Here is a 14,319-nt window from a genome sequence, read left to right as displayed (position 1 = left end):
TGACAAGATAAGAAGTGATGTGGTTTGTTATTTCATGCCAGATGAGACCCTCCTCATGGGCTGCTAGGAAGTCTACAGAAACACCATTGAAATTAGAGGGCTACTCTGGAAATCCAGTAGTTTAGCTGGCTAAAGAGTTTAACATGAAGTTCTGAGAAAAATTGGATTTGGGGAATGCTAGATCAGACGATCCAGCAATTAGAAGCTAACCTTTATGATAGTGGGGTTGAAGAAATGCTATTATGGAAGAGAAGTGTCTAATTATTCAAGTTCTAACTGCCCTTGAAAGATGGGAGTGGGGAGGAAGTGAAGTCTTGTAGCACACTAGGAAGGTCACTAAATAAGAGCTCTGGTATATCCAAGTGGAAAGCAAGGCTGGAGTCCAAGGAGATATCCTGTCTACTGCCTCTGGTTAAAACAGGAACTTTTATTCTAAGAGTCTGGGATTATAATATGCTGAAAAAAGTAACTGAAGTAACCGAAACTTGAATTCAGACATGGTTTTTCAAAGTCTAAAAAATACCACCAAAACCCGAAGGATAATAAAAAATAGTGTTAAATCTATGACTGTTTGGAAAGGGAAAGGGCTGAAGTAGTTTGAATAGAATTAAATCCACTTACTCCATGGTGTCATATGGCAGGAGGAGCAAGCCATTTTCTCATTTTCCCTGTTTCTTAGCTATATCTACCTTCTTCCTCCCCCTCTTCCCAGTGGATAATTTTTTTCAAGCCTGTCATATGGTCTTAGCATGCTTCCCTGAAAGTGACTGCCAGCACAACTTCTCTAAATAGTCAAATCACTGTCTTGCCCTTTCTGACATTGTTTTCTGGAGCCTTAACAACGGGACAATAATTCTGTGAGATATGTTTCTCCTCTGGCTCTCCCACCAGGATCCCTTCTACTCACTGAAATAGCCAAGAGCACTAAGACATATGTGACTTAATGTTTTGCTCACTAGGCAGCTCTATGCTGAACTGATGTGAAGGTTGCCCTGAGCAGGCAGATTTAGGCTAACATCTGCAGTGCAGTGCTCAAGAAATCTGATAGAATAATATTTACTTCTCAGTTCCAGAGGTTGCTATTGTGTGTTTTCTGGAAGAGCAAATTCCCACCTGTTCCCCTCTCTTCCCCAAGGAAACTGCTTAATCAGATCTGACTGAGCCATTGCAGGGCAGCAGTCTCAATACACACTATTAAAAAAGATATTTAAAAAAATCTATTTAAAAAAAAATCCTAAAAAAAAAAAAAATCCCCACATCCAGAACAGCTTTTCCCAGCCCTTCTTCATCTCTACTTGAGCATTCTCTAAGCAGCTTGCATTTTACGTATACACCTAGATGAGACTGTCCCTGTGGGCTCAATCATCAGAGAAAGTTGGAGTAAGAGAAGACTATTCTGGCCAGACTTTCTTGCCAGGTAACATGTTCTCCACCAGGAATTTTTTTTCCCTAAGGCAACGGTCTGACAGCAAAGGGAACATTTATATTTATCTCATATATGCCACTCTTGTACTAGTGAAATCAGTCATTGTGAACCACTTTGGATAGCAGTCAGTTAGGATTTTGGTATCTGGATCTTGATTCTTTATCTTAATTTCCATTTTTCAAGTACAGATGATAAAGTAGGAAGTACAGTTTCAGGTAATAAAGTAGCTTTCTGCAGTACCGAACTTAGATATATGAGATTTATGATTACATAAAATGCAGAAAACAAAGTAGCAGTTTTTATAAGAATGCAAATGTCACAGTTGCATGAACACAACTTCCAACATGCAGAGCTATGCTGAAATTGCAGTCTTTGGAATACAGCCCAAAGGATGGCCTGTTCGTGACCTTTCTTCACAGTGCCAACAGATCTGCAAGGTCTGTCTAATACAGGCCAGTATTGCGTTAATCTATATGGGTTTTGATCAACTACTCAGTGACTGCATCATCTTCCTCAAAAGCTTCGTTTGATGAAGGAGACCAGCCGCTCTTCCCTGGCAGTAGGTATTACTATTAATGCACTCCTCCAGTGAATCAAGTCATGTACGCTGAACTGGTGTATCCTGGTTCTTTGTTTAGCCATTTGTTTAGTATTTTTTTAGCCATTTATGTGAAAAGTATGAGGTACTGGACTCTTACTTACCTGCACTGTAGATATTTATATCAAGACAGGTTATCCAGACTTTTATAGCCAATGGAGAGAACTTTGTACTTTAATAATATAATACACCTCTACTTTGGGATGAGATCACCGATGTGCTGGGATTGCCTGCTTTCTCCAGTGATTATCAACACCCATTAGTAGAACAACTAACTAGGATATGGACAACTAAAGATAGTCAGATGAATCCCATGTTAGGCAACCTCTTTTCTGCATAAGGATGAATGTTGAAATCTTCACCCACTTCTCAAGTTAAATATTCACTGAAATCAAGGCATTATTACTTTAGATGTGGAGTCTCCAGCCTGGGGGAGAAATATGAGAGAAGTGCAATTTGTCTGTGTTTTCCCATTCCAGTCTATAAACTGGGATGCTTTTTAGAGATTGGAGGGAAAGAGAGAATGTATCGGTTATTTGGGATTCACCAGCACTGGTGTGATAAAAGCAGTTGTATCCACATGATCAAGACCCACATGGTCCAGGGATAATGACTGGGGAAAATGATATTTGGTCAAGGGACAGTAATTGGGGAAGATGATATCTGTGAGCTATTGTTATGCTCGACAACCAGCAGTGTGTCTGAGAGGGTTATCACATTGTGCTTGTAGGGGAAACTGTGTAAGTCACTGAAAAGAGGAGATTACTGCCAGATTCAATTTACTTGCTGTCCATACCCTGTGGAGGAAATCCTAGGTCACTTCTGCACGTTTATTAAATTGGTGGGTGGGCGGATGGATGGGAGGGGACAATTTATTATGATACATAAGCGTCCACATGGAGAAGAGGTTTGCCAAGTTCCTGCAGAGGCCAAAGTGACCAGGAAACAGGCGGCAAGAGTGACGTAGGGGAAACTTGGTGGAGTTGCACAAGCAGAACACTTTGTGATGAACAGCAAAATGCCAAAGTTAGCAGGCAGGAGGCTCTTTTGTGTGCCAGGGCAGAGCTTTTTTCCCTTCAGCAAATTCACAGTGGCAACAATAGTAGACAATATGATTTACCTCTGCATCTCCTAAAGACAACAAAAACGTATTTTCTGGTTTACAGTTGGTTATCCTGTTTTAAGAAACACAGCCTGTTTCCTCTTTCTCATCCAGAGCCTGCAGATGAAGCTTCCTTTGCTATCACTGAGTGCAATCTGTTAGGATTTTATGTTAAAATGCATTAAATTGAGTGAAGACATTAACCGAACCGCACCAGCCTTGTGACAGCGGTCAACGTCCTAACAGGGCAGATGTGGCAGGGGGCCATGGCCCTGGACCAGGACAGTGTGACTCGGCAATGTCCCTGGCAAAGCCTTTGGGTAGTGTAGAGCTGAAGGGAACGCCAGCAGTACACTGCCTGCTCCCAGCTCGGACAGAAGACGGCACCTCTTCCCTTCTGCTGCACTGTTTGGTGCAGAGTGGGGAACAAAGAGAGAGTTTCATGAATGCTGCATTTGCATAAAAAAATGTCACTTATTAAGTAACACTGGAACTAATCCAAAATCCTTAAGATTTTCTAAAACTGTTTTGGAAGCTTTTGTCTTGCTGTAAAGCCCCTTTCAAAATCTGCAATGTTTTGGCTCTGAGCAGAACTGCTTTCACTCCGCTCCTTGAGCTTTTGGAAAGTGTGAGACCTTCCAGTTAGCTGCCACTCATGGAATCCAACACAGGACTGTATTTCTGGATGTACTGGTACACAGTTTTATTACCTGCTTCAGAGGTTGGCATGCAAGATATAGTAGAGACAATTAACAGGATCTACTTAAGCAGGTTTCATCCAGACCATCATTGCAATGCTGAAATCGGTCTTGCTTGCAAGTTCCCTCCTCCTCTTTGGTAAGAGAGTGAGGAATCCTGGTGCTTTCACACTGTTAAAAAGAACTCTGGGACATAAGAGATGGAAAAGCAGTTTAATGTGCCTTTAGGAATTCTCATAAAAGTTTGGTGCAGGGGGAAATAATGCACTTCTAAATTCCAAGGGGTGCAGTTCTTAATCCAGGAATTTAAAAGGTTTTCTGTCTCTACCTATATTATTTTTTTGTCTTGAACTGGAATTTCTCCAGGAATAGCTCCACTGAACAAGGTGTTTCTTTTCTTTTTAAAAACCAGTTCTTTTTCCAAACTAGGTTTACATTCTTAATTTTTTTTTTTTTAAATCTTTTTATGCTTTTCTTTTCCCATTACTATATTTTCTTTCTTTTCAGATTTTTTAAGTCTAATATTGCAACCATGTTTAAAAAAAAAAAAAAAGTTATCTTTCACCATGGAAACCAATGTTTCAAAAATCCAGATACCAAAAGTTGTTCCTTCCTGCTTCATGTCTGGTTCATTCTTTTGTTTGAACTGGGTCTGACTGTAGCTATGAACTTCAATATTGAACTACGGTATTCAGCTTTGCTGGCACTGGAAGTGATGACATAGATGCTGTAGTGTGTCATGTAAATCACAGCAAATGTATTTCTATGCTAATGTGTTGGGTTTGCATGGCAAGATTTTGGTAGCGGGGGGGGCTACAGGGGTGGCTTCTGTGAGAAGCTGCTAGAAGCTTCCCCTGTGTCTGACAGAGCCAATGCCAGCCGGCTCCAAGATGGGCCCGCCGCTGGCCAAGGCCAAGCCAATCAGCGCCTCTGTGATAACATGTTTAAGAAGAAGAAAAAACAGTTAGAGAGAGCTTTTGCAGCCGGAGAGAGGAGTGAGAAGATGTAAGAAACTCTGCAGACACCAAGGTCAGTGCAGAAGGAGGGGGAGGAGGAGCTCCAGGCGCCGGAGCAGAGATCCCCCTGCAGCCCGTGGTGAAGGCCATGGTGAAGCAGGCTGTCCCCCTGCAGCCCATGGAGGAAGGATGAGGGGGTGTAGCGATTCCACCTGCAGCCCGTGGAGGACCCCACGCTGAAGCAGGTGGAGGCACCTGAAGGAGGCTGTGGCCCATGGGAAGCCCATGCTGGAGCAAGCTCCTGGCAGGACCTGTGGACCCGCGAAGAGGGGAGCCCACACCAGGGCAGGTTTGCCGGCAGGACTTGTGACCCTGTGGGGGACCCCACGCTGGAGCAGTTTGCTCCTGAAGGTCTGCACCCTGTGAGAGGGACTCCATGCTGGAGCAGGGGAATGATGAGAGGAGTCCTCCCCCTGAGGATGAAGAAGCGGCAGAAACACCGTGTGATGAACTGACCATAACCCCCATTCCCCGTCCCCCTGTGCCGCTGAGTGGGGGGAAGGTTGAAGCCGGGAGCGAAGTTGAGCCCGGGAAGGTGGGAGGGGTGGGGGGAGGTGTTTTAAGAGTTGATTTTATTTCTCATTCCTCTACTCTGTTTTGCCTAGTAATAAATTAGATGAATTCCCTCTCTAAGTTTGGTCTGTTTTGCTCGTGATGATAATTAGTGAGTGATCTCTCCCTGTCCTTATCTCGACCTACAAGCATTTCGTTATGCCTTTTCTCCCCTGTTTAGTGAATGAGGGGAGTGAGAGACCGGCTCTGGTGGGCACCTGGCCTCCAGCCAGGGTCAACCCACCACAGCTGCTGATGTTCAGGTTGGAGGGAAAAATAAACTGGTGGGTTTTCTGCAATCTATTTTGTTGGCTGAGTCAGTAAGTTTCTATGTATATACTTTTTATATATATTCCCGATTTCTGAAAGGGAACTCTGAATCACCTGCTCTGTCATCCTTTCACATGTACTGATTTATTTCGTGTGCCTTAGTTTACGTTCTAGTGTTACTTTCATTTGGTTAGTGTAACACTTCTAGAACTGCATACATTTTTGATATGAAGATATGAAAGGCAGTGAGACCATCACAGCATTTTGGAATAACCTAAGTTGTCATCGACATTTAGCGGTTATCTGGTCCAACCTACTGCTCAAAGCAGGAATAACTTCAAAGTCAGATCAGGTTATAGATGCCTTTGTTGTTGAGTTTCAGGGCATCCTGCTCTAGTGTTTGAGCACCTGCCCTGGGGAGAAATTTTTCCATATGTCTAATGAGAATTTACCTTGCTGCAACTTGCTATCTCCTCTTTTTGATTAAGCTATATTAAGGGACAGTCACCCTTGTTGTAAACTTGTGCTGTATTTCTTATTTTTTTTTTTCTGTCTTTAGCTTCTGTTCATTGGTGCTGGTTATACCACTTAGATGTATGTCAGCTACATTAATAGAATAAAAAGGGTTTTTTGCAGGCACAATTCTTCCTTCATGAAGGCAGACATTCTGAAAAGTCACCTGAGGACACTGTATGTAGAAGGAAATGGACTGAGCTCTTCAAAGATCTATCCATATATACAGGTCCTCAAGGATGGCTTCCTTCTGCATCATTCTTACACACAGACAGGTTGATTCTTGAATATGTATATCATACTCTAGCTTGAATTTTTTGCTACATGGAGAAAAGGCCTCGGGCTCCCACAATAAAGTATATTCTCCTTTCTTTTTCCCCGAAGTATTTGCAAAAATTGGAAATGTGATCCCTGGACCTGAATGTGACATGTCATTGCTCATCTGAGGGTAGGAGCTGTTCTGTTCTCTACCTATCATCACTTCATCTCCTGTTTTCCCTTCCTCCTCAGCATGCTGCTTCTGACTCCTGCCACTCTTGCCTTTGAGAAAGAATTGTTTAAGGCAGAAAAGTGTGAACTCATATTTTTTCATCAGAGACTACCTCATGATATCAAGGGATGCTCTGGATACTTTGGCAACTCTTTGGGGTTTTGGGGGGTTTTTTTGGTTTTTTTTTTTGTTGTTTTATTTTGTTTTGTTTTGTTTGTTTGTTTTGGTTGGTTGGTTGGTTTTTTTATTTTATTCAGGTAATATTTCAGCTTCTGCAAAAACCAAAAAGCCCCCAAATATTTCTTTGTGAGTTGTCTTGTAACAATGTATTTGAAAATCTCCATAGGAAATTCTTGATTATTTTTCCCAGCTTTATCGAGGATCTCTGTCCTTCAGCATTTAGTACATTACACTGCAATAAATTTTGTGAAATCTGGCAGAGCAGTGTGCAAAATGGAAAGCAAGTTGCTTGTTGTGCAAGTGGAAGAGTGTTTCAAAAGTGCTAGGGCTTATTTAAACTTGTCACTTACAAAGGCACTGTGTGAAGATGATGGCATTGAAGCTGTTGATGATACCATGATGATACCATGAAGCTGTTGCATGGAGCATCTTAATATCCTCCTCACAGTCGTCTGCAACAGATGAGAGCATATGACAATGGCTACAGGGTGATAGATATTGAAAAGTATAATGCACATTTCTGTGCTATGCAATTACAACTCCGTTACTGGAAAGTCACTTGAAGGATAAAGAATATTTTAGCCAAGTGTCATAAGGGTTCTTGTTTTAGGTCCTTCAGAATATAACTACATGAAATCTGTAAAAATTGCTAAGGGGCTTAAATTGGAGTGGTGGATCATTTAAAAGGTTTGTTTCCTTTTTTATGTACATACAGTTTCCTTAGCAACATAGGAGTTAAAGTCCACGGGTAGCACCTTGCCAGGTTTTCTGCGCTGGAGTCATGGGCTTGATAAATTAAAAGCAAGCCTGTCCAAGGGATAAGGAATACTAATAGATTTAATGCGAGGAACTAGAACTGACAAATCCTTATTACCATAGATATGAACCAAACACCAGTTCTGAAACACACTAAAAGTGTTCTGCCTTTGCTCTAGCAACATGTTTAGTTTAGGAAAAGCAGGAAGAAAGACTTCCTAAGAAAGTCAAGAGAATACGAATACCTTTTTGAAGAGGTAATATTCACAGTATGTGACTGATACAAACACAAATACCACAAATAAATAATCTCAGAATGGCATATGGGTGATATTGTAAGGCTCATTTGTTAGCAAAGAGTGGACAGACATAAAAAGACAGTACAGCAAGTAATGCAGAATGCAGAGCCCATTTCAGTTGGACTTTATTTCTCAGTTGTAGGTGGTGTGCGCAGCTTACATATCTTTAACTTCACACTTCCTTTGCAGAATAACCACTTTGGAATGATTGTTTCCCTTCTATTTTTGTGGGACAGGGGAAGAAATAAGCAAGACAGGTTTAGCCTTCTACAGGAATGAAGCTAAGGAAAAAAACCCTATACTGGGATGTTATTTCATTTCAGAAAACTTTTAAAATAAAAGCTTTAAAACAGTCACACATCAGAGTGTAGGATTTGAAATCTGGCAAGTACAGGCTGCAGATGTAGTACTGTTCCCCTCTTGGTTTACCTACCCAAGCATAGACAATACAAATTTGTAGATGCACACTACAGATTTAGAAAGACCTGCACTGTGAGGTGTAATACATCATGGCTGGTGCAAAATGAGCTGTTGTGATACTAACACCTACCTAATTGTTACGGTGCAAAGTTCTTACCCTTCACGCAAAGCAGCGTGACTTGGCTGTCATTTGCCCATGTGAAAATCCCGAGATATCCTCTACCATAGCCAGTAGGACTGTAAAGTCGCTATAATTTGGACAAACCATGTCCAGTCTTGTATATATTGCAGAAAAGTTTGGGTCATCTGTTCGGACACTATGTCCTTTTTAAGACTGTCATCTCTGCAGCTTTGCAGGTTATTGTAAGCCAAACAAAACCTTTGGCAATGCAATTACTGAACAAATATTTGATACTATGGATGTAAAGATCAGTTTTCTGCAGCTTAATATCATAACTCACAAAACTTAGGAAAGTTACTTATTACAGAGTAAATAGTCTGTTGTGTTTCAGTGAAATGGGCAAATAACTACATCTGTCTACACAAAAGATCACAGCTATGGCTTTATAAGGAATATATTAAAATAAAAAATAAATATTGCATTCAGTGTAAACAGAGTTTCATTTGAAATAACTAAGTGTACAAAAGGAACATTAGAGAGTACAGGTTTCTCTGGAACAGCTGGCAGACTTGCTCTTCCTTCCCTTGTGTGATATCTTGAGGATGCTGCTTTCTGACTGCCTGCACTCCCTACTTCTCAATGTTTCCTTAAGGCTTTGCTTTTTTTGTTTTAACCTGCCAGCTAAAGGAAAATGTAAACAACAGCTGTCACTAGTGAAATGTCCCCTTTTCAACAGCTCTACCAAGTCAGAAAAAGATTTAGATGATGGAGGAGGTTTTTAAAAGCACAAAGGGGTTTTGGACTGACTCAGTGGGAGTTGCATGATTAATTCTCACTCCTAGATCTGACAATGTCCCTCTACTCAACAAAACCATACAAGCATGCATTTTTATTTTTATTTTTGTATATTTTATATTTAAAATTATTATCTTGGTGCTTACAAAAATAAATTCACAGTCTAAAAACCTGGATCTGCATTTTTATTTAAAAAAAATTTCTACAGACTGCAGTGGTATCATCACTCAGGAGTTCAGGATCAAGCACACATTTCAGACAGTATATTAGAATCACAGAATCATGGAATCATTTTGGTTGGAAAAGACCTTTAAGACCATCAAGTCCAACCATTAACCTGACACTGCCAACTCCACCACTAAACCACATCCCTAAGCACCACATCTATGCATCTTTTAAATATCACCAGGGATGGTGACTCAACCACTGGGCAACTCAACCACCCTGGGCAACCTTTTCCAATGCTTGACAACCCCTTTGGTGAAGAAAGTTTTCCTAATATCCAGTCTAAACCTGGATATTGGATCTTTTGTAATTGTGCAGCCAGAATAGTGGATTCAGTTCTTGCCACTGGGTGTTTGAAAATGCATTTTGTTCCCTTGCAGTATGCTGGACTCCTGTAAGGAAGCAGCAGGAAGCATAACACCATTGCAGAAGCCAGTAGAGGAGCTGTTTCTGAGAAAGCACAGTGGTTGTGACAAGCAGGCACCTAAATCAAATGCGATCACAGACGATGAGTAGAGTAAATTCCGCTCAGGGCAGGACTGAAACAGAGATATCAGCATGAGATTTTTTTGAATCCCTCACTGCTGTCAAGATTCAAGATTAAAGATATGAGGACATTTTATCTATAAATACATGGTTTATTGGTGCAATAAGGGTACATGTATAGAAGAATTACTGGCACACAAATATTACATAAGAATGTGGTATTTAAGCAATAGGGTGTAATTTCTGTTCCTGACAAATGAGACTCATTGACCTCTATTTTAGCTGTCTGCTTTAAACTGTTCATCAAGGCTCCCTCTATAGTCGCTGGAGAGACAGAGACAAGGCTTTTGAAGAGAAACAGAGAACTCCGATATTTTACACCTCTCTTTGGATAGGTTGTAATACATTTTTGCAAGTCCTTTGAGGTTTTTTGGGGGTTTGGGGGGTTTTTTTGTTGTTGTTTGTGGGTGTTGGTTTTTTTTTCTTTGTCTGTAGACACAGTCTAGGCAATCAACTTCAACAAGAAGCCTTTCTGCAAGTAGTTACCTGTGATGAAACCCACTCATATAGGACCAACATCCTCACTTGCCTTTTCAGAGCAGGTAGTTTGAGACACCAAAAGATTACAGAGTTGCTTAGGGTCACAAAATGAGATAATGGAAGAAAGGGAGGAATAAGAACAAACCTTACCAATTTATATTTGCTCAGGGTTTTTTTCAGACACGTCGGATTTATGAAAGACTTCAAATTTATTGTGAAACCTTCCTTTGAGAGACAGGGCCTTGGGCCAAGTTACATTTTTCTTCCATCCACAGTCAGATCTTTCTCTAGTCAGCCTCTGCACACCACCTGACTGATGAGCAGCAACCCATGCAAATGTCATCACCCTGACATTTTTTCCACTCTTTCCCTGTGTTGTCTAATAGTGAAAATGTCACCAGTTTTCTTGCAAAGTCCCGGTTTCATCTCACGTGTCTTTCTGAACAGACAAGCCTGCATTCCTTCTGCTGATGAAAAGCTTTCACCTCTCTCTGATGGGACTTTCCCATTACTCCCTTTCCATATTTGAGACTGGCAAGATGTCTTCAGCAGAGAGCCTAAAAAGAAGAAATGTGTAGTTTAGTATAGATGTAGAGAAATAGCAGAAGGCATATTTGTGCTACATATCAGTGTATTAATATAGTAAGAAAAGAAAGGAAAACAATTTGAATTGTAATATACAATAACCCCCTATCATTAGGAAGTACTCTAAACTTTTAGAAGTTCAACAAGCATTTTGGAGTCTTTGGAGCTGTTGATCCTCTTTTGCCTCTTCCAGTTTAGGTCTAATCCTGATCCTAGTCCTGATTTTCTGAGAGTTTCATTCTGGTGTTGATATTGTACAATAATGTACTGCATTACAGAGCATATTACACAGTAATAATACATGATTCAGACTGTCACAAAAAAACCCCCAGTGATGTAATGAGTTCATAGCATGAGATGTGAAGGCCAAGAAGAAAAAATTCATGGAGGTTGCTTGTAGATTTTAAGGTGTGACAGAAAACCAATCAGTGGCTTATGTTGGATGCTATGATGTTGATAAGGCATGAGAAATAAACATGACCTCAACGTGTATGAAATTGGGATGAAGTAATGCAAATGTGTGGTCTAGGCACATTCCTGTTTTGGAATGTGGTCAGCTTCTGCAAAACACATCATATCGACTTGTACTGTTTTGTATTACAGGTATCTCCATGGCCCTGCATCTGCCAGAAAGCTTGAATGGAGAGTATTTCTTCCTCTGTGCTGTGGAAACATTTGTGGAGGTGTTCTGGGAATTCCTAGGTACCTGGGACTGTTCTCTGTATTTATGTGTAATTTGATCATACAAAAGCCATCTCATTATATCAGAAAGCTAATTAGATATGTTGTTTTAACATGTGCAACACTACACAACCCAGTGGTGAAATATGAAGTGGGAGGGAGATTTTGTTCTCTCCTTCTTTCTTCTTGCAGGTTGCAACAGTAGTGTTACTGTTGCTGTGACCGTAATGAAAGCAGAATGTAAAATCCTTTAAGTTTTTCACACTTTTCATCTTCCTGGGTTATGAAGAAGTAGGTTTTCTGTATATGATTCTAAACGGCTACTTATCTTTCTTTTGAATTACTCTTCTCGGTGTGTCTCCTTTATACTGCTACATATAAATTAGAAATTATTTTATTCCCAGGTGGTGTAATGTCAACCTTTTCCCCTGTTGAACAATGCATTTTGATAGTTGCAGACCTTGAGCAGCAGAACAAGCTAACAGTTAGGCTGCAGGTGTTCTTCAGTGACTAAAGATCAGCAGAAAAGCCAAATGTTGGTTGGCCTGGATACTTCCTCTCTGAGCAGAAAATGGGAAATCATCCAACACGTCACATTTTCCTTAGAGGAAACTAGTCATAGGAACAGGAAGACTGTGTCAATAAAAAAGGTACAGCTAAGCATTTCATGATTGTTTTTAGCCTCTAAATATTGTGCAAAGGCTAAATCATATATGTGTGTTTGATAAGCATATGTTTCTTAAACAGTGCGTGCTGTCTAGTAAAAACCCTTAAAAAACTGGTCCAAAAACCCAGCCCAAATTTACTGACTTTTATGACAAAACCCACTATGAAAAAGACAGAGATTGTTGTGAAACTCAGGATTGATTTATATCTAGTCAGGCTCAAATTCCGGTTGGTAAGACACATCATTGTTTTGTATCATTCTCTACTGTGAGCTTGTGTATGAAAATCACATTAACCCTGCAGATGTGGAGGGGCTGCATAACTCCTCATCTTCCAGCTGACTGGCTGACTGGAAAGGTCAGTTGCTTTGGGAGAGCTTTTATCTCACAGTCTGGTTTGCCGAAGTTGCATCAGTATTCATTCATTATTAAAACAGCTTAGGAAGAAGGATCAAGATGGTTACCTACTATGCAAAAAAAATGGACAGGGTTTGTTCACAAATATTTTTACTTCAGCCTGTCAGCTCTGTTTTGAAAAGCTGCCTCCTGATTTTGTCTGCAATTTTTGGACTGAAAATGTGCTGAGGTAGACGTGATGTCATTTGCACATTTAATTGCATTGCTGCCTTGGCACATCGGATTGCAACTATATAGAAGACATCATTTTCACCCACAAACATCTGAAACTGGCACTTTCTTTTATTCTTACCTGGAAAATGCTAAGCTGATTTTCAGACACCTTTCAAGAGTATCTCCTCTCTGCACAGAGTGCAGAACTACCGTCCCAAGCTCTATATCCCTTTCCCTGCAGCTTCCTGCCAAAAATCTGGAAAGTTCTTCATCACAGTAATTGTGTTCTGAGTGTTATATATGCCTTGCATTAATACATATGGGTGTGAAAGACACAATCGAGGAAGTGTTACTTCATGAAATAATGTAAGGAAGCCAGCATCTTAAGATGTTTCGTCTACACCAACAAAGACAAAATTATCAAATGAGAAAGTAGAGACAATTTACTTTGAAAAATACTATAGCAGTGTCTGATTAGTGGAAAATGAAACAAACAAACATAAAAACCCTTTCTGTCCTAAGATGATGCATTTCCTTCCAGTTGCCTCTTAACCCCCTGTGGGGTATGGAAGGAGGAGGATGCATGCCTAGAAATGATAATGCTTCTCGATGTAGGGCAGCCGGGTGCTTACAGGAAGGGGAAGGAAACATTTTAGAAACCTCTGGTAGAAGCAGGTGTAGACGTTTTCAAATACTGTGGCGTTTTTTATTCCTGTTACAGAGGGGTAGGAAATATGATCAGGAGTGGCTGCAATTGCAGTATGGGTTAGTATGGGTTGGGGAATGACAGGTGGGGAAAGGACTTTTTGAATGCCCCTTCATTCACCCTCACTCCGACCTGTAGACCTGTTACTGTTGTTTCCATCACTGTATTAGACAGAAGCACAGAAGCCATTCAGTAAGTGCTGTATTTGTTTACTTTCTTGTGAGTGTGGGTCGGTCATGATAGTTGACCTGCATATGTTTGGAAGAGGCACTCTCTTTCAGTAATCATTACAGAGCTGTCTGTGTTCCATGGTCAAAATGTAAAACAGGAGCATTTTTGAAAATGTCATTCTGCTACTACGATCAGCTTGTTTTCATGATTTAGCTAGGTGGCCGCACCATTTCTGTGGCTCCGTAACATGTAACTTTAAAAATACACTGAGATGAACATTGCCATTTATAGTCTCTGAATAACTGGCACATAATGTCCTGACATCACAAACATCTTTTATCTCCCCACAGCCTTGCTAAGGAAAATGCAACACTGTTCCCTAGCTAAACAGAAGCAGGGAAATGGTGCATGTAAAACAATATTTCATCTCTGGACAGATTACCAGGTGTCCTTC

The sequence above is a fragment of the Grus americana genome, chromosome Z (genome assembly GCF_028858705.1).
Source record: "Grus americana isolate bGruAme1 chromosome Z, bGruAme1.mat, whole genome shotgun sequence".
In the NCBI taxonomy this organism is placed as follows: domain Eukaryota; kingdom Metazoa; phylum Chordata; class Aves; order Gruiformes; family Gruidae; genus Grus; species Grus americana.
The sequence above is the reverse complement of the archived record's forward strand: the minus strand, read 5'-3'. Positions refer to the sequence as shown.